The sequence below is a fragment of the Chiloscyllium plagiosum genome, chromosome 2 (assembly GCF_004010195.1).
Source record: "Chiloscyllium plagiosum isolate BGI_BamShark_2017 chromosome 2, ASM401019v2, whole genome shotgun sequence".
Classification (NCBI taxonomy): Eukaryota; Metazoa; Chordata; class Chondrichthyes; order Orectolobiformes; family Hemiscylliidae; genus Chiloscyllium; species Chiloscyllium plagiosum.
In genome coordinates, this window is record NC_057711.1 from 99,871,186 (window position 1) to 99,893,200 (window position 22,015).

General features: G+C 39.0%; 1 protein-coding gene across 43 annotated transcripts in view; it reads left to right on the forward strand.

Moving 5' to 3' along the window:
• The window catches only part of LOC122562121 (receptor-type tyrosine-protein phosphatase delta), a 2,454,643-nt gene that overhangs the window by 1,852,841 nt on the left and 579,787 nt on the right, over positions 1-22,015 (forward strand). For 42 of the 43 annotated variants that reach the window (XM_043714668.1, XM_043714784.1, XM_043714721.1 and 39 more), the window contains exon 8: positions 9,363-9,394. The gene's annotated coding sequence lies outside the window, so the exon portion shown is untranslated. Of the gene's footprint in view, positions 1-9,362; positions 9,395-20,385; positions 20,840-22,015 lie in introns of those variants that run through there. The other variant, XM_043714677.1, reaches the window with a different exon arrangement.

Consider the following 22,015-nt stretch of genomic DNA (forward strand, 5'->3'; position numbering starts at 1 on the left):
CAGGATATTTTCAGCAATGTCTCCACTTTGTATGGGTTCTCACTGATGCATTCTTGATTAGCTGAGAAGCTTAATTGTTTTTAAGAGAACCATAGATTATTCAGAACTATGGTACTCTGTTATCGCTGCTTAAAAATCCTAGAAAAGCTTTCCTTGGGTCTATCAGAAACAAATCAGGAAAATTCATTCCCGCATGTAAAACTTGACACCACATTTTCCGTTGTTGCCTAATCGATCCACATTGGACACAGGAAGATTGCATCTATATATAGGCCACTGAATTTAGCAGTTGAGCAAGGGATATATTACAACATATGCAACTGTCTGAACTAAGAGGATTCTGGGCATCATTTATATCATGTTTTCTCAGTGGATTTGTTTAACAAAGAAAGGACAGGCAATACTACAAGCATAAAATAAATAATAAGGACACTTATATGCTACACACTTATGGCACTGTGGCAAAGTCTCTAGTTCTGAGTCAGGAGGCCCTCTGAACAGGTTGTTTGAGAACTAACTATACACCACAATTCTGTCATAAATCCAAGGTTTTTCATAGTTATTGATTTGAATGATTGAAGATATAATATTAACATGAGAATAATATCTATATAATCATTATTTGTAATTCATTCTTCAATAAACCTTCAGAACTGAATGGTGGAACGGTAAAGTGTGGCTCCTCTCACCATGTAGAAAGGGAAGGTTGAAAGTTGAGCTAGATAAATAAATTCCAGATTTACTGAATAGTAATCAGAAGAGGCAACCCTGCTGTTTTTGTTTTCTGCCCATACATTGAGGCTAAATAAAGCACAACTACCTGATCATGTAATTTGACCCAGAACAGGCACCCAACCTAACATCATCCTGTTTTGTGCAGTTCAGTTAATTTATCGGAGTCACTATTAACCACTGTCTTTCTGTCATTGTTACCAAAGCCCCTTCCTCTCATACTTAAATATATTTGAAGGAACATTAGGAAGATTGAGAGGTTCAGGTCAATGGGTGATATAAATGTGAAACATAATGTAAACTTCCAAATTAATCTCAACTTTCATACACATTTATTTTAGAAGTGTGAAGATTTTGCTTGAAGAAATTATGAAGTTTCATACTGTCATGAGATGATCTCTAAGCCTGATTGATTTTTTTAACAGTAAAAGGTCAGATTGTGTGCTGTAGGTATCTCAAGAATCACAGTTCTATAGATAGAGACATCATAAATATTTTTAAATGGGTGAGAGTTTTAGGGCCGAGATTAAATTCAAATCTGCTGATAGTTGCATGGAGCTGTGACAAAGGGGGCATGGTCTTCATGGAAAACGTTTTCCAATTGGTTTAAATTACTTTGCAGACTCCTGTAATGCTATAATTATACTTGGAACAGTCAAATGAGGTCTTTGTCTCACGCTGGAGTAAGATTGCTGCCACCATTGTCTTTAGGATCTGTTTATCAAGTCACTTATCTGTGAGTTATCCCTAAATGCCCAAATCATGCTCAGATGGTAGGATTATTGCCCAATTTAGGGCAATGGGTGAGGTTCTTGAAATTAGGGTCCCATAGGAGACTGTCTATTTAAAGTCAGTAGGAGGATTACATGGCAGGGAGATGAGAGAGAAGATGCTTCAACCTTTTCAAATCTAATGTCAAAAATGGCTTTTATACCTGGGCCACCATTTTCACAAGGGCATGGTAGTGCATGAGAAGTAACAGGGCAGGAGAGGCATGGATTCCTGCCTGGTGGCCCGCTGTTCCTATTAATCCCAGGTGGCAGGCATGCCCTCAAAGCCTGCCTGGAGTGTCGGTGACCCAATATGCTACCTTTGAGATCATATCAAGGCATACCACTCATGCCCTGAAAGCTAAATGGTAAAATCCCCAGTCTATCTCAGACAACAGATGTCAGTAACCCTTTCAGAGTTCAGTTTAACTAACCTGTCAAGGAGACAAGTTGGCTCTGATGTCTTTTAAAATTATTTCCAAGCAACCTGTGCAGACATGATATGACACATTACCCAAGCCCAAACCCCTTCCCCAACGCCCACCAGTAAAATTGTGCAGGAGCAAGGGTGGGTTGATAGATAGATGGCATTTTAGCATCCTTACTGCCTTCAAACCCATCAACTAGAGAACATTAAATACAGCTCACTGCCTTCAGGAAAGGAGGAACAAGTGTTAAAGTTGCAAACACTGAATGAATTGTTTATTTATAGGTGCATACTTTAGTTTTAATTAAGAAACACTGGCAATAACGAGGGGTGCATATTTAAGAATTAAATTTTTGGTCAGAGGATCTTCTTGTGGGTCTGTTCCTGGATGTGACTAACATGATTAGCAACATGACCAAACAGCAGCCCATGGATGATATGCATTGTCCTGATTGTCTGCCTCTCTTCCATGGTTATGTCAGTGACAAGGTGCAGTTGTATTGGGACCATGTTGTGTCCACTGGCACACTTTCATCTTCTAGTGGGCACTATGGGGCAGGAATGCATAATTTCTGCTCCAAATGGCATTTAAGTTTAGTTTTAAATTTGCTTTGACATTTTGACCTTTTTGTAACAAACCCCCTTTAAGGTCTGTTAACTTTTAGTTTTGTTTAATTGGTTTAAGTTAAATATGGTTTTCAAATGGGCATTGGAGCAATTTTCCACCTGGAAAGTGTTTTGTCTGTGGAAGATAAATGAGATCTGCCCATGTGCTGTCTGGAGTGTTGTGAATAAACCAATGTAAAAGACAAAGCAGCTCATTCCTCTTCCTCTGCCTAATGCTTGTGTACTAAATTAACAGAATGGGGCAGGATTTTTGTGGTAGGATTGGTAGGTTTTCATATTTTGCAGTGACTAATTAATTATTCAATCTCCTTTATTTTAATATGTTTAGTGATCTAATTCAGAAATTCAGCATATTTGACAGATATGAATAGTTATCATTGATTTTTTTAAATGGAATTCTGTTCCTTTATGCTGTGAACTGATTTTGACACTTTTCTTTCATGTTTTTTAACTTCATAACTTTTCAGACTTTAGAACTCAAATTTGTTTATATCATTTCATTTTTTAAAATTCTTTGCAAATTCTAAATTGATTTTTCAAAAAGTAAATACTGTTTTGATGTGTATCTTGGATATGCAGGTAGCTATAATCATTCTCAACTTATCCTGACATATCATTATTGTCACCTGCTATTAAATTTAACCAAAATGCCTTGAACTTCATGGCTGTGCAGAAATATGTCAAGAAAAAAATGTGATCTTTGTACACACCAAGAAAGGGGATTATGTCGTTTTGAATAAATGGAGATCAAACCTCTACTTAAATCCAAAAATCCAAATGTAGAATCTATCACATTGTTCCTTTAAATACTGCCATCACTTTTTCACATCCTTGTTCACATCTGTGGCTAAAGCAACAAGCAAGTCATTTTTATTTAATTTTGTAACTTTTCCGTTTTAAAATGGTTTCAAATCTTCCATGCACTGCATGAATAAAACATCATGGTGGAAAAAGACTTTGATTAAAGAGGAAATGAGATGATTTTAGTCAATGTATGTCAATTGTGTTTGTGGGATGTTTGAGTTTGGTGCCCTGATAGGTTCTGTGCATTGGCCAGCTTATCGTTCTTGCTCAGTGTGCTCTATCATTCAGATCTTCCATGGCAACATAAATCCATGCCACATTGGGAAGTTAGAATTGTGACTTTTCTAAGCTCAGGAGTAGGCACACACTTTTATTTAACTCCCAGCACAAATTACTCTTCAATTAAGAAGTAACTAATTGCAACATCTTGAATTGTGTGATATTTTCACACAACAGCAAATGAAGAATTTGAATCTTTTGTATAACAAGTTAGACATAGTCCACAAACTTTATATATGAGTTATAAACTGCAGCATAAGTTGCCTATCCTTCTACTCATTGCTCTTTCCAATGAAGGCAAGATGCCGTAGGCCTTTTTTACTGCATTATCCACCTGCGCTGCAGATGACCTGTGGACATGCACACCAAGATCCCTCTGCATATCAATATTCCTAAGGGTCTGCCATTCACTGTATAATTTTCACCTGTAGTTGACCTTCCAAAATGCATCACCTCACAGTTTTCCAGATTAAACTCCATCTGCCATTTTTTTGCCCATGCCTCCTATTGATCTATATCCTGCTGTATCCTCTGACAATCCTCCTCACTATTTGCACCTCCAACAATCTTTATTTTTTTTGCAAACTTACTAATTAGACTGGCCACATTTTTCTCCAAATCATTTATATAGACCATGAACTGCAGAGGTCCCAGCACGGATCCCTGTGGAACTAGTCACAACCCTCCATTCTGAAAAGCATCCTTCCACTGCTACCTTCTGTCTCCTATATCTGATCCAGTTCTGTATCCATCTTGCCAGCTCACCCCTGATACCATGTGAAATCACCTTTTGTACCAGTCTGCTATGAGGGGCCTTGTCAAAGGCTTTACTGAAGTCCATGTAGACAACATCAACTGCTTTTCATCCTCATCTTCAGCACTAACTGATTTTCAACATCATCTTCATCACCTCTTCAAAAAACTCGAAATTAGTGAGACATGGCCTCTCTCGCATAAAACCATGTTGCCTATTGCTAATAAGTCCATTTGCTTCTATGCAAATAGATCTTGTCACTGAGAATCTTTTCCAATAATTTTCCTACCAGTGACGAGAGGCTCACAAATCTGCAATTTCTTGGATTCTCCCTGCTATCCTTCTTAAACAATGGGACACTTTGGAGAGGATACAGAAAAGGTTTACCAGGAATGGGGGATTTTAGCTATGAAGAAAGGTTGGATAGACTAGATTTGTTTTGACTGGAATGCAGGAAGTCAAGAGGCAAATGCTAGAAGTTTATAAGACAATGAATGGCATGAACAGAGTGGAAAGTATTTGTCTTTTTTCCAGGATGGAGGGGTCAATTACTAGGGGACACAGGTTCAAGGTTCAAGGGGGGACGTTTAAAAGAGATGTGCAAGGCAAGTGTTTCACACAAAGTGCCTGAAATGCACTCCCAGAGGAGGTGGTGGAAGCAGACACAATAGCAACAATAAAGAAGCATCTGGACAAATACACGAATGGAAAGGATACAGATCCTATAAATTAGATTACCTACAGTATGGCAACAGCCCAACAAGTCCACACTGACCCTCCAAAGAGTAACCCACCCTGATCCATTTCCCTCTGACTAATGCAATGGGTAATTTAGCATGGCCAATTCACCTGGCTTGTGGGAGAAAACCAGGAAACCCACACAGACACAGGGAGAATGTGCAAGCTCCATACAGACAGTTACCCAATGCTTGTATTGAACCCAGGTCCTTGGTGCTGTGAGGCAGCAGTGCTAACCACTGAGCTACCATGCTACCCTGTAACTGAGGATAGTTTTCAGATAGGAGTGCAAAATATATTGGTGTGGGCTTGGAGGGCTGAAAGGCCTGTTTCTGTGCTGTATTGTTCTTTATTATCAGACAGACCATGAAAGCGAGATACCTAATTCAGCTGATGATTACACCACAGGAGGAATGAAACAATGGCTTTAAAATTTGGCTCCGTAGCACCTATGCTTACACCATTATGATTGCAGTTTAGGGCCAAAAGGAAATTGTGCCACATATTCATGTTTTTGGTGCTAGCTACTCTGGAAATTGTTCTGGAATTCATAGTGCAGCCCTCACAAGAACGCAGAGCAATCAAACTATGCCAATAGTCTGTAAATCTGATTTCACCCTAGCAGTGCCAGTTTTGACCTCAACGCTCAAGCTAATGCCCTCTCTTAATCTAGCCCTTACATTCAGCAAGAACAAGGGCCCCAAATGCTCCCTTCTCAGCATCCAAAACTGCCATGCTATTTAAAGGCAATCATCAACCACTTTTAGACTGGTTCTTTTTTTTGTTAGTACAAATGCTTTGTAGTTTGTCATACTCTCGAAAGTTGCTGACATCTGCAAGGAGTGATGTGGCATGCACAGAAGGCTTTGGTCCTCAGCATCACATATCATGGCAACAATCATGATGCCATCATTCTATGGTAGTCTTATGTCATCTGCATTTCCACTATCCTTGATAAAGAGTGGCAAGAGGTTGGCTAGGGCTAAACTCTGGCCATTGAGCTTATGACTCTGGTCCACAATTGGACCAAAAATGCATCATCAAGCAAGAGACTATGTAAGTAAGTAATGCTTTTACTGCCAAAAGCACTCTGAAGAAACTCTCGTGAACTATCTCAGGACTATCCCACAATAATTCATGGCCTGCAGTATCAGAATCATGAGAGTACATTGGCAACTACCATGGTACATGATGAACAGTTGAGAAGGAGGAGGCAACCAACGCAGTCACTCGTGGCCAAACCATCAGTGACTTTGTCTGGTTGTGATACCGATAACTCCACCTGAATTCCCCATTCAACTACTATTCCACACCTTGGCAGATATGTGGAGTGAGAGAAGCAGAATTAACATTTGAGTTTGCTATAACTCTTCTTTAAAACTTTGTCGGTCTTCGTTATTGTTCTTAAGAAGAATCATACCAGAATCAAAACAGCAACTCTGTTTCTCTCCATACATACCTTCAGACTGGCTGAGTTTCTCCAGCATTCTTTGTGTTTTGTTTCAGATTTCCAGAATCCACAATATCTTTCCTTTGATTCACACTGTCCTTTCTCTTTCTAGCCATTACAGTGTCAAGTTACCTATGATTTTGAAATGAGAAAAATTGCAAGATTAACCATGTAAGTCATATTTTAAACAAAGGTTAGCTTAATCACCCTTTTGCATTCTCCTTGCGCCTCACTTTTATGCATCTTTAGCATCCCTAGAACAGCTAGTTTGTGTTATCATAGTGGCTGCAGCATGACTGGTGAAAATTGCAGTTGGTGATACTGTAGGTGGCCTACAGGGTGATGTGGAACAGCACTGGGACTGGAAAGGTTGACTTCAGTTGTTATCATCTGAACAATGGCTGACTGCCAGGCAATACAGAGAACACTGGCAGAATGGCAATGGTAAAAGGAAGGAGGGCAGCATTGCCATCCTTCTCGGAGTTAATGTCACTCCCTCAGGACATCTCTCAACCATCCTTGTGGTATTTCAGAGGACAGATTGTTGAACGACTGTGGGATCCTCCAAGCTCCTCTGAAGATTTGTGGGAAGCCAAGATGGCAGCGGTTTGAGCCTGCATGACATGGAGCTGTGCTTATGAGCCTTTGATCTGAGCTTCCATTGCAGCAGTCAAGGGTTGCATGGCTTGTGTTTCATTCAGAATGGAAGTTGAGACCTCAGACATCGACTCATAGGTTGGTAAGGTATTTGAGTCTGTTCATGGAATTTGCTAGAACATCTGCAGTGGAAAGAATGAGCCTCAGATTCTGTACAGAGTCATGTGCAAGTTTGGTGCTGGACTCTTCCATGTTACTTAACAGCCACCATAGGCTTTCCGGCAGGTCATTTAATGACATTACTGTTTGTGTGTGTGTATGTCTACCTGTCAGCCCTTTACTGTATTCTGCTTGTTCAAAGTCCTCTGAACCGAACGTATGTGCACACTTGCCCTCTAACAAAGAACTGTACTGGCATCTCATCGCTCCTTTTACCCACAACCCTGGCTGTGGGCCATTGGTACTTGCTGTTGAAAGATCTGACAACAAAGCTACCATCTAGTGTACTTACCATGTGAATATCTGAGTTGGTGGCTGAATATGTGAGTTCAAGTGATGGTGTTTCTTCTTCTTCAGTCTCTTCTTCCTCTTCCATTTCTTATTCCTGTGCTGTTGCTCAGCCAAATTGAGAGTGTCTGAAAGAAAAAAGGCACAGGGTAGGCGGAGATGAAGAAATGCTTACACCATTTTCAACTTTAGATTGTAGACTGTGGGATGACTGATGAAGATTAGGTGTGTGAGGAAGATTTGCTATGAGAAACCATAATCGTTAATGGTTTCATGCTTGTTCCTGGCCACAACCTAAGTCAAAGCCACTCTAATCATAGTGAATAACTTTTCCACTTCTCGGATGAGAACATGCAGCCTGTTCTGTACCCATTATTTGCTGCTGTCTGTGGGTCGTGTGTCTCCTTGAACTGCAAATGAGGAGGAGGTGCCTCACTGAGAGTGGTGCTATGTATTTCAGTGATGTGCTTGTGATGGTTGAATTGCTGGCTGTTTGTGCAAGCTGTGGGTGTGCAGTTCTGATTTCAGCAATGCTAACTGTGGGAAGGTGATATGAAAGTATGAATATGAGAGGATGATTCATGATTGATGGAGACTGTTGGTTGGTGAAAAGAAAGGTGAAAGTTTTGGTAAATTGAGCACAGTGTGATTCTAAAGGCAGATGTTTAGATAGGGCATTCAAAGATTCATTCACCGACCTTTTATCATTGTGTAAGGTCGTTAAACTTCTTGTGGCGCTGCATCCATGCCTTCCAGGACTCAGTGCTACATGACGTGATTTTCATTTTTATTTCTATTGCTTTCAAAACATCTAATTGGAGGATCTCTTTTGTATCTTGTGGATAGAAGGTTTCTCTCTTTGAGTTCATCTCCTGCACCATGATCTTCATTACATAGACAACCTTAGAGCATAATCTTAGCTATGTTGTGCCCTTTTCAGTTGAAACATGCTTTTAAAGTGTCCTCCAGCATCTGCCCCAATAAAATTAACTCCCCTTTAATAATTACAGGCAGATTTTAGTCTAGCTGGAAGTCATACTAACCATTCACTGTTTTACATTCCTGATAAAATGTGCAGTCACTCAACAGAGCATACAGCACTGGTTGCACGCTGCAATTATGTCTATGTGTAGGCAGCACAAAGTTTGCACGCTGCTTGGTAAGGTAGAAAAGGACTTTGGTTAACGCTTCGCTATTGTCCCTTAATCCACTTTCAGGGGCTATTCAAAATTTCCCTTGGAATTTTTCTGACTTTATAATTCACAATATCAATTTTAAATTCCAAAAGCTGAGATCAATGTAATATTTCAAAGCCAGTTCATGACATGGCCTTGGAATTGCTGAGAAAACAATAGTTTGAAAAGACTTCTGTCTTTTTATTTTGTGTCACAGATTTACATTTGTTCTAATCATGCATTGTAGATAAGAGTAAGAGCCTATTATGGTCAGGCCTAATGTAAGGCAGATGATAGGTTTTACTTTTGTCTCTGTATTCATTCAGCCTGTCATTGGAGCCCTTCTCCTGTCGTAAAAGGATATGAGCTGGTGCTAATGCAGTTTATTTTGCCTGAAAAAATATGTTGTTTCTATTTATAGTTAATGATTAATATTGTTAACTAAGTTTCAACATCTTTTCTGAAACCAGAATGTTAATGTCTAATTTCTGATTGTTTGCAGGTCGTTATGGCTGAATTTTGCTTCACCCTGAGGTATTTCCATTTGAACTAAATAAGTTATGTTATAAGAAATGTAATGCATGGTTAACAGTCAATTATTCCCTTCTCTTGCAAAATACAAAGCACTTCTGAGATAGATTTATCTTCAAACAATGAACCTGAGTCCTGAGAATTGCACTGTTTTGATTATTATTCTTAAATATTTTACTGTTTCTGTGGGTTTGAAACAGAGCCACATTTTCTTTTTGCTCCCTGTTTTGTTCAGATCTGTTTCTTTTCCTTCTCCTTTAATTTCCTGTCTTGAAGATGTTGGTATGGTTCTGTAGGCACTAGTCTGCTTTTAAGTGGCTGTTCTGTCTTTAAGGTTATAAGTAGTAAGTGTCGGTGGGCTCTTTTATTTGATTTTGCTGCTCGTCGGATGCTGCCTGAATTGCTGTGCTCTTCCAGCACCACTGATCCAGAATCTGGTTTCCAGCATCTGCAGTCATTGTTTTTACCTCTTTGTATTTAAAATCTATTAAAGCTACGCCTCAAATAAACAGTTCCAACAAGGATCACAAGATAGCTATGAGGATTGATAGTGTGGACTCTCAAGCTCATACCCTTGCAATGGTTTGAGATTTGCAGACTCAACACATACTTTGATTAAAATTTGAAACCCCTTTGTGGCCTTTCAAGATCATTGCAATATTGTCGATGCATTTATGCCAAAAGAGGAGCTGTAAGGTAACTCATTGACAATTATTTCCATATTTTTCTTAAATTGAGAACACCAGTTTAACATGAAAACTGGTTCCTGAATCAAGTCAAAAATAGCATTTAGCTCACCAAACAATGCAAACACTTTGCACGGTTTTATGTTTTTACCCAAGACCACTTATATAAAGGAATCAAAAATTACTACTTCAGCTGTAAAGTTATTGACCTAAATATTCTCTGACTGAAAATGTTCCCTCTGGTAACTAATTGGTACTATCAGTGTTATTGAGTATAACTTGTAAATATTTATTTATTTAGGTCTACCAGCTAATTTAATATGAATATTTATTTTTATAACAGAAGGAAAATACTGTGAGTGTTGGAAATCTGAAACACAAAGAGAGAATGCTGGAGAAACTCAAAAGTTCTGATGGCACTTGTGGAGAAAGAAACAGATTTAAAGTTTTGAGTCCAGTATGACTCATCAGAACTGAAAGAGGTTGGAAAATGGGTTTTCTGTGTGAAAATAAATTTAAAAATGACAATTCCAGCATTTTTCAAAACTCTGTTTCCCTTTCCATAGATGCAGCCATACCTATTGAGTTTCTTCAACATTTTCTGTGTTTGTCTCACTCACTTTTCTTTGGTCAATAGAGTTCTGGTGTACATTGTGGATTGAATTGAGCAAAGGGAACCTGTTCACGAGCATTAAAATAACAGAAAAATACTGCAGATGCTATAACTCCAAAATTAAAAACTAAAAATGTTAGAAATATTCAGCAAGCATTCTCAGAGTCACATAACTAATGTTTCACATTGAAAATAATTTTAGTGCTGGTGACTATGTTTGATTTAAGGAAATTTAGGCCTCTGTAAACACTTCCTTCACCCAGGATCCTGCACAGATTAGGCTATCCATATTCTAAATTACATGGATGTGAACCTGACAAGACCTATGTCTGTACATGAATTTTCCAAACATTATAAAATGTCTTCTTGGATCATTGTAATGCCACCTCCGCTTTTGAGGACAAACTCTTTGTAGTCTCAGCTATTTCCTGATTACTGCAAGTCTCTGCAGATGTGTCGCTGTCTTGTTCAGCATGAGATTAGCTATTTAATTGCCAGTGTCACATATTACTCTGGTGTTTTGTGATTCCAGGAATAATAATATAAATATTATGTCTATATGCAACTGTTAATTATGTCCCTTTAGAGTATTTCCGATCTAGTTTCAATGATAATGCAGAACATCTTCCTTTATGATAGAGCTAGCAGGGTTCTCTAGGATGATCCATGAAGATAATTGTTTCACTTTCTAACAAACCACTGGTACCTTTGTTGTTATACTTTTATAACTATTATTTATGTTAGAATGCCTTCATTCTCCAGCCACATTTAATATTTAAATGTTATGTTTTACCAGAGTATTGTCTTCTTTTGGCACAGTTAAGTTCAGTGACTAGCTTAGAATGAAATTCAATCATTCTATAAAGTTTCTTCTGGAGAGTCCAAGCGCATATATCGCAAAAAGAACTGCTGTAAAAAGCAGCTGAAAGCTTGAAAGCTTATCTCAAGAGAGCTATAGTAGAAAGTGGAGGAAGTTGTGATTTTTTTTATATTCAAGTGTATTATCATATTTTGTATACCAGGAAAATTAAATGTTATAAAATGGAATCTGAAATATTATTGAAGGTTCTTACACACTCAATGAAGAGCATGGGAACTTTACAAAAAGCATCTGTAATAAGCCAGCACAGCTACTAAATATCAGGGCAAGGATTCCAGAAATGCATCTGATAGTAATTTACAATATTGTTGTTACTAAATTCCTTAGGAGCAACTCTTTTTAACACTATTTTGCTTCTGAAACTGGTTCTAGTTGTGAAGATTTCTAATTGGATTTGTAGCTTAAATGTTTCTTTCACCAAACAAAAGATCAGAAGGTCAGCCTCATTTTAAAGGTTCAATTTGATGAAAAATAAATCAATTAAAGCATATTTAATTTTGAACTGAAATTAGATCTTCAACACTTTCAATCACCATCACCCTTTTCAATAACGCGCTAAATCCAGTGATTCTTATTGCTAACTCAAAAGGGTGTTGAAGTATCTCCTTCAGGTATGCATGCTCTCATATTAATATGACAGTACAATATGGATTGGATGGGATCAATTCTCAAACCTAAAACAATTCAGAATATGGCCAGTTAAGATTTATTTAAAGGTTCATTGAATTATTTAAAAAAAATGATTGTAATTTATAATTTTTATTGAATATCTTAGTTCCCCAGATTCTCAATGGATACATGCAATAATATTGAATTTGAGTGAAAAGCTAGGAATGAATTCTTATGTCTCTTCCACATTTTGTCAGTCTAACATAGACAATATTACTATTACTAGTCACGAAATGAGTAAAAACTGTTAAGATTCATATTTCTGACCAGAGTCTAGCTTGTGTGTGTATGTATTGGAGGAGTGTCTCAATTATGATTTCTATTCCTCAGTGATTAGCAAGTCTGCCAACAGTCACTGTCCAATACATCCCTGTTGTGATTCTGTTCGCCGAGCTGGTTCACAGAACCACAACAACGAGCACTCGAGCTACAAATCTTCTCACAAACCTTGAATACATTCTTGTGCCTATGGAACTATACACTACACAAGTGTCTGCCTACAGGAGAGAAGAGATAGGGGAGAAAATTTTGGAAAATATTTGATTTTTTCTTATTGAATTCCATGTTAATAATTTGTTCATAATATGATAGTGATGTTGAAATTATTTGAGTAGATATTACTTAGCAGCAAGTGAAATTTCAAGTAGACCTCAGGAAAAAACAACCATTCTCGTACACTTATTTGGATCAATGTTGTTGTATTGTGTGTTACTTAGGGGAGAGGAAGACTGTTTCAGAACATTAAAAATGAATGTGGATAAGTTTGCAACTCAAAAACTGAGGCTTGTTTATCTGCAAAGGAAAGATTGTAACTTTTTATAAATGAAGTTTTTTTTATAGTTCAACAATAACTTGACTAGAAAAGTACTTAATTGGCTGTAAATCAATTTGAGATGCCCTCAGAGTGTGAAAAGAGCTATATAAATATAATTTATTTCTTTATTCTTGAAACAGAAAGCAAGGGAGCTGAAGCAATTATATTTGGGTATCTGTGAGTTTAAGATGGTCACACTTCCAGCCTCAAATGCCCATTTGAAACTTTGTGATTCAAAATAAGTTCAGCAACCAATCATATATAAGTTAACCATGATCTAGCAAGAGCTATAAATGAACTGTTCAGAAAATAGACAGTTAGCATTGGCAGTCACAGAATGATGACAAAATATCTGCTTCCAGCCTAACGATCATAAGCAAACAGTAAAACTGCCATTTCTACACATCAGTTCACAGAGAAATGTTGCAGGATGATTTGCGAGATGGGGCAGAAAGAAAATAGATAAATCAGAATAGACAAACAATCAGGCAATCTATGGAGACACTTGAAGGTGTGGTCAAAAACATTGACGAAAAGATGTGTACATACAAAAGAAGAGAAGTAGACCATTCAGCCTCTCAGGCCTACTCTGCTATTCAGTAAGATCTCGAACGGAACTGATTGTAATCTCAAATCTGGATTCTCATCGACCAATGATAGCCTTTCACCTCTTACTTAATAGCAATCTATTCACCTCTGCCTTAGAAATATTCAAGGTCTCTGCTTCCTCTATCTTTTCTGGAAAAGACCAAAAAATCACCACCTTCCGAGATTTGTTTTTTGCATAATCTCTGTTTTAATTGGTGACTCCTAACTTTTAAATAGTAACCCCCAGTTCTAGTTTCTCCCACGAGAGGACACATACTTTCCATATCTGCTCTGTCAAGTCCCTTCATGATCTTACAAAGTTATGAGGAAGTTTTCAAAAGCAGAGAGTTTTTAACAGAAAAAAGGCCCTCAGAGACAGGTTCTCAAGTTAAAATCAAATTGAACCATGGTTCCATCATGGGGCAAAGGGAGGAAAACACCAGAATGTGAAGACTGAAGGGTGCATAACAATATAAGAGTACAAACGTTTTGGGTTGCCATATAGAGCACAGTTACCTATATCAGTACTCTGTGTTTTGCCTCATTTGTTGCATTGGTGGATATTTACATGTACAGTTAAGTGTCAACCAGTTAGTATTGCAATAAAATAAATGACATCAATAACCTTGCAGAATTTCTGTATAATTGGCAAATTAATTTCAAGACAAGTGTATAATGGCATGTATTTAGTGAAATGAGTAACTCAGATCCATTCCCCTTGGAAGATGTAACTGAATCTGATTGAAGAATAGAGTGATTTGGGAGTACTAATTTACAAATCATGAATAGTTGTGATGTAGGTTAAGAACGTCATGATAAAAGAAAGCAAATAAAGTACTGCTGATCACTGCTGGAAGGATTTGGAGTACTGTCCACCTATGAGCATACAAATCAGGAACAGAATAAACCATTCAGCACTTTGAGCCAGCTGTGACATTCAATAAGATTGTGGCTTCTATGTTTTTGTTACAACTTCACATTACCATCTACCCTGATAATCTTTGATTCCTCTGCCTATCGTGAATCTCTCTAGCCTTGTCTTAAACATTACCCTGCCTCCATTGCTTTCTGAGGAGGAGAGTTCAAAAAATGCGTAGTCTTCTGAGAGAAAAAGATTCTCCTCATCTTTGACCTAAAATGGTGATCCCAATTTGAAATTAGCATCTCCTTGGTCTGGACTCCTTCAACAGCTATGAAATCTTTTCCATGTCCACCCTGTTAAGATCATTCAGCGTGTTATAAATGTTAATCAAATCGCCTCTTGCCATCCTGAACTCTAACAATCTCAGCCAGTCCAATTTGCTCATCGAAGTATCAGCCTGACAAACCGCCTTTTAAATGACAGCAATGTGCAGTTTTGGAATCCATTTTATAAATAGCATAGGTACATTTAAACTCATGAGAGAGATACTAGTAAGAGTAAGGTGGGAAGTGGCTCATACAGAGCATTCAGCAGATGGGCCAAATGGATTTTGACACTGTAATTTTATTGCAATCTTTCCTCCCATCCCGCATAGTTCTGAAATAAGTTGTATTTTTTATCCCTTTCCACATGATAATACAAGTAGTCCCTGGGTTGCAAATGGGTTCCATCCTTGAGTACATTTGCAACTTGATTTGTACGCAAGTTGGAACAGTACCAGGTTAACATAACTCCACAGAGGCTGGTATCCCAACACCAAGTCACCCTTTATTTACATGTGGAGAGTCCTTGACACTGATCCAGCTCCCTCAGAGCCAGCTGTCAGAGTGAACAGAACCTCTGACACTCCTGTTTTTCTCTGTCAAGCAGGGCTCCCTAATTGGACCAGATCATCAGCTTCAAACAGGGAACTCTTATTCTATGAGATCCACCTGACTGACTTCACTACAATCACTATGTAGGACAAAAATAAAATAGCTGTTCATAAGTATGGGAAAGCATTCACATGTCAGATCTTTAAAATTAATGTTAATACATTCTGTTTTGGATTTAGTTTGTAAATTCGGCATTTGTAAATCAAGGACTGCATTCTTTTCTTTTGCATGTGCATCGTCTCTTTCTTCTTTGATACATACATGAAAAGCAACGGGCTGTCTGATACAGCAAATATTCCTTATATTCAGTAAGATCTAGAACGGAGCTGATTGTAATCTCAAATCTGGATTCTTATCGACCAATGATAGAGCTTGATAGAGTTTGTTTCCAGACTCCCTGGCTGACATTGGTTATAGATCATTCCCTCGGGAGTTAAATTCTGCAACTCAATACGATTCTGACTTTATCCTAATTCAATGAGTGCTTTTGCAGAGCAAAGTCTGGAACATATGGTGAGTGTTGGGCATTCAATTCTGTGGTTAGATGTACAAAGTAGCTTGCTCTACTGTTTAGAGTCATAGAGATGTACAGCATGAAAACACACCCTTTGGTCCAACTCGTCTATGCTGACCAGATATCTTGAATTAATCTAGTTCCATTTTGCAGCATTTGGCCCATATCCCTTTAAACCTTTCTGATTCATATACCCATCCAGATGCCTTTTAAGAGTTGCAATTGTACCAGCCTCCACCACTTCCTCTGGCACCTCATTCCATACACACACCATCCTCTGCATGAAAAGGTTACCCCTTAGGTCCTTTTTAAATCTTTCCCCTCTCACCATAAACCTATGTCCTCTAGTTTTGGACTCCCCTACCCTGAGGAAAAGACCTTGGCTATTCACCCTCTGGATGCCCCTCATGATTTTATAAATTTCTATAAGGTCAGCCCTCAGCCTCTGATGCTCTTGGGAAAACAGTCCCAACCTTTTCAGCCTCTCGTTATAGATCAAACCCTCCAACCCTGACAACATTCTTGTAAATCTTCTATCAACTCTTTCAAATTTCACAACACCTTCCCATAGCAGGGAGACCAGAACTGCATGCAGTGTTTCAAAAGTGGCCTAGCCAATGTCCTGTACAGGCACAACATGACCTCCCAACTCCTATATTCAATGCGCTGACCAATAAAAGCAAGCACTCCAAATGTCGCCTTCACTATCCTATCTACCTGGGACTCCACTTTCAAGGAACTCTGAACCTACACCTCAAGGTCTCTGCCCAGCAACAATCCCTAGGACCTTACCATTAAGTCCTGCTCTGATTTGCCTTTCCAAATTACAGCACCTCATATTTATGCCAAGGGGAATGGTTGATCATATGGTATTTCCTGGACCTGTGAAAATTCTGTGCCCAGTAGCTCAGAATCTGACTACTGGTTACCTAGCTACAAGAAAACCTGAAATAAAAAAGAAAGCCTATTTAATTCAACAAGCCCATATCCTCCACATACCATTTAATTCTGCTCAATCTTAGGCCATACCAAAACTATTTGACTGCCTGAAGCTATGTGATTCCCTGATTTGATTTCAGTTATTCAGTCCAGTGGTTCTCTGCTCTGGATGGATTCAGAAATAAGCAGAAACAAACCTTACATTTCCATAGCACCTTTCAAAAACTCAAGAAATCCCAAAGAACTTTCCAGGCAATAAATTACTTTTTGGAGTCATTGTTATATTGTGGTGCTGAAGCCAATGTGCATACAGCAAGCTCCCACAAACAATTTGGTAATTGCCAGATACTTTTTTGTTTACTGATATTAAATAAAAGGGTGGTAAGTTATCTTGCATAGCCAATTTACAGAATGTAAAGGATCTAAATTTAACTGTTGAAATGGAAGGTGGATATATACAGTAAAATTTGGTAATTGAGGTGTCCTTGAGATACTGAGAGAACTTCGTATTTGTCAATCACTTTGGATTTGTCTTCTTTGGTCATATATGTGACTCATTGTAGGTCTCTAACAGGATAAACATTGAAGTGCTAATTGTTATTAGAACATGTGGTGAAAGCAAAATCTTAAACAGAAAAAAACGTCTGCATTAATATCTTTTTAATGTGGTATTAAAGATACAAAATAATTTGATTTTCATGTTAATGCTTTTTTAATGTCTTAAAATCTGGGGTACTAAAACATGTCTTTTTTTCATTTTATACATTTCCATAATTTCAAAAGGCACAGCTGGGGTTTTTCAGTCCATATGTTAACCAGGGTACAATATCTCTGCTGTATAAGTGTTATCAAAGATAGGTTTGAATGTTCAAGAAAGCAAGTGATAGGAAATCAGGACATTTTGTTCATATGAAAAAGTTTTCGTGCTGATATTGTGATTCTGCCAGTGTCCTCCTTGTGAAGCAATGTAATTATTACTTTTGGCTGGATCATAACAATCCAGTGATATGTTTGCCAACCTTTGGACTTGATTAGAGAACATAATGTCAACTTACATAGTGTCTATTGAATAATGCTATGCAAAAAAAACCAATTAATTTTGTGGCGTACCAATGCCATGTCATGCAATAAGCATAGAAACTGACCATTTGCTATTATCATGAGACAATGCTTTGGGAGAAAGTCCAAATTTTAATTGAACATTTCCCCCTTCTTTCATATAATCTGTGAAAAATTATTTCTGAAACTGTTAAATAATAAACATTTTGACAGGTAATTGATGAAATACCTCGAATACAAGAATATTTTAATTTGGTTTGTTTTTGGAATAAATATAATTGTTCAGTGATGCTACAGTTACTCTTGAAAGGGGTTCAAGCTTTGAATCTCCTTCACATGTTGATGCCAAGAACACAGCTGTGCAATTTGCCTACCTGTGTGTGTCAGTGTAAAGACATGAGCATCAATAGACTTTATGGGCTCTTCTTATACTCTTGCTGATCCATCTAACCATCCATTTCTATCAATTGTGATATGACTTTACCATGACCTAATAGTCTGTAATTACTCTAGCACTTTGGGGAAATTATTGGATTATAACTGTGTTTCTGAATGTGTTTCTTAAAATCAAAAGTTTATTGGGCATGAGCAGTTGCCTAGACAGCTTTTATTTGATGTTTGATCATTTTTCCTCCTACAAAGGAAGGTCAATGTGTGACAGATACCAAAGCCTCCTCACTGTCAATACTTAGAGTTGAAATTCCTTCAAATAATTTGGAGTTGCTATGCACATGGGTACCTACAATTTTTCTTCTTGTCTTCTGTTTTTCTAGGAGCTATGTTTAGTGTGTAGAGAACAATGTTAGCAAATTGTATTTTAGCTTGCATGACAAACAGTATTCGAAGAACTGCTTGAGCCAAATGGACTGGTTCTGTGCCATATGTCCTGTGGAAATAATTCAAATTTTGGGAAGATTGAGCCCATTTTCTGAAGTTCCTACCACAAATGTTATTTCCTTCTCACTCAACTCCTCACTCTTGTCATGATTTGAACTGAACGAGACTACTCTCAACCTTGATGGAGTCTGCTCTGTCATTAAAAGCAGTTAACTTAGTTTCTGCAACGTCACTCTTCTCTAAATCTGCCTCAGCCAATCTGCATTTGAAACTCTCATCTCTCCTTTTGAAGCCTCTAAGCTTGACTATTGCTTTGCTATCCTGGCCAGGCTCTTACTTTCCTCCCTCCTTGCAATTGAGCTCATTCTAAACTTTATTTCCTATTTCCTTGTCTGCATTGTGTTCTGTTCACCCATCAGCCCATGACTTGTTGATCTTCATTGGCTTGACTCTGGCAATGCCACAATTTGGAAATTCTTATCCTTCTTTTCGAATCTCTCACTGCCTTATTCCTTCTTATTTATGTAACCCTATTATGATATATAACTTTCCAGAATCTCTGCCCATGCGTTCTCCCCCCACTCCAATTTTGGTCTTTGACCTGTTCCAAGTTTACTTGTGCCAACATTAGTAGCACCCAGAACTTCTGTAACTTGATCCGTAAACCCCCTGTCACTATAACTGTTCCTCCTTTCAAGTGATCTTTAAGCCCACATGTTTGACTCAGGTTTTTTCTCTTAATAAACAGTTGAGAGAATAAATATTAAGAGGTTTTCTCTCTTAATAAACAATAAAAGAACTGGCAATGCTGGAAATCTTAAACAAAAACACAAATTGCCGAAAATCTCAGTCGGTTTGGCAGTATCTGTGCAGAAAAAGCAGTTTTAACGTTCCGAGTGCAGAAAAGTCACTGGACCCTACTTTGTAAGACTCAGTATCACATTTGTTTTGACTGCTTCTCTGAAGTGACTTGAATTATTTTTCTTTGTTAAAAGTGTCATTAACTTGTAGTAAGCGTTTGAAAATTGACATTCTTGCATTAGCCCAAACGAGTGCAAAGCGAAAACCCTTGGCAACACGTCTCTTTTTCCGCCAAAGTTTCTGTCTAATATTGCTCCTGTAGAAGACGCTATATAAAGACAAGCTTGGCTGATCAGAACCCACATCTTTCAGGTTGTGCTTTTGCCGTTCCCTTGTTTGATTTATAACACCGTAGTCCGGTCCGAACTGTATCGAGATGGAGCTGTGTCGTAGAAAGAGGTTCAGTTCAGTGTATTTCTGTGCAGCTCAGAAGCCCGGGACTGAGAGAGGCTGTTGTTATGGAATTTACAACAGAAAAACAAAGCCTGCAGCTGACTTTGAGTTTGTGTGTTGCGTAGAAGCGATGGGGATATATACACTGGTTTAGTATGGCATGCTGTTCGAGCTGTGGTGGGGCATTTAGATTTGTGGTCAGAGATACCTTGGTTTTGGAGTTGAGTGTATGAGTGGAGTAGGCTGGAAACAGAGAGAGACTGAGAAGCACTGGTGTATCCTGATGTGCCTGACGTCAGCGGACTGACCTCTCCTCCTTCTCCTCCTCCCTCCAGAGTATCTCGGAGATTTCAAGAGAGAATGAGTGAGTGAGGAGATCCTGGAGAGAAAAGCCGCCAGATTTTTTTTTAAACAGAAAAAAATCTCTGTACAGATATATCCAACAGGCATGTCTGGGATCCGCACAGCATAGCGCTGAGAGGAGTGGGCAGAGGGGGGAATAGAGAGAGAGGAGGGGGATTCCTAGACACGCATACTGCTTTCTCTGAAAGCTGTCACACACCCTGAGAACAGATTATTTTGTTTTGGGTGGGGGTGGGGAGGATTCCATCGCCGTTTTCCTTCCCGCCCGGTGTTGCCGAGGACAGAGAGAGAGAGAGAGAGAGCTGCGAGCCGTTCTGGATGCTGGATTAGTCGGGGGGCCCCCGGAGCCCGCAGCCCTGGATTAATGCTGGTGGAGAGAGAGACGAAAGCGGCGGTTTCTGCCGCTAACTCCTGACCGAGCTCGACAATGCCGAGGTAAAAGCCCTTCCCTTGAAAAATAACCCTTTCTCCGTTCTCATGCAGAAGCCCAGCAGCAGCTTCTTGTTAACAGTCCTGTTTGCTCTTTTGCGTTTGCTGTGATTGTGTTCGGAGTTGGATATTCCTGATCTGTTGAATGAATGTCTCTACAAGCAGGGAGAGCAAAAATACTGGTTTATTTCACATTTATGTTTGTTTTACAAAAGAAGAACAAACTAGTATATTTCGCTGTAGTTTCCACATTCAAAAAAAGGTGAAGCATAAAAGTGCGGGTGCACTGGGAAATAATCTTAGACTCCCTTTTGTGGGATATTCCAACACACCCCCTTCCCATGTGAGAAGTATGTTTATAGAGCAACATCGAGGTTAAAAATATACCGCGGAGAGAGGATTTGAACTCTTTCCGAGATTGCTCGGGTATTTTCAGGACATACCCGAGTGGCGGCCTGAATATATTTCCAAACGCTGTTTTTTCTCTCTCTCTCTCTTTATTCTTGTGGTGGAGGGACCCTCACATCAAACTCCAGCCGGACTTCAGCTCCATTTTTTTTTGGTGGGGGTGAGAGACGGATTTTAGAATTCGCCAGTTGCACATCGACTTTTCCCCCCCCGGGTCAAGTTATGTCAATGTTCTTATCCACCTTCCCCGTCCTTTACATTCGGAATACATTGGTTAGCAAAATTTCCTCTGTGTTTCACAATGGGAAATGAAGGGTTAAAAATGGAGCCTGAAATCACCCCCCTCCCCCCACTCAGCCAGAGTGTGGATGTGGCCGGAGTGAAAGGGGGGAGAGACCCCAGTCGTTTCACCAGAAGCTCACATTTCCCATTTGTCAAGGTGCACGGCCGCGAGTGGATTCTTTGTTTCTCTGACAACCACATGGACAGTGTGTTTCCACACGCACCGAGACTTCACCGGAGCCTGCTGCTTTTATTCTCTCACTCTCCCGTCCTCAAGGGAAACAAACTAACAGTCTGGGCGAGGAGTTGTTCCTTCCTCTCGGTACAGAGAGAGTGTGTGAGAGGTGCACATAGGAGCCCGTGACATGGAGAGAAGGGCTGTCTATCCTCCCACCAGACCACCCGAGTCCTTCAACCCCACTTCCTTATGCCCTCCTCCTTCACCGACTCCCACATGTCCCCCTCCAGCTCTGCCTCCCCACCCCCGTGCCC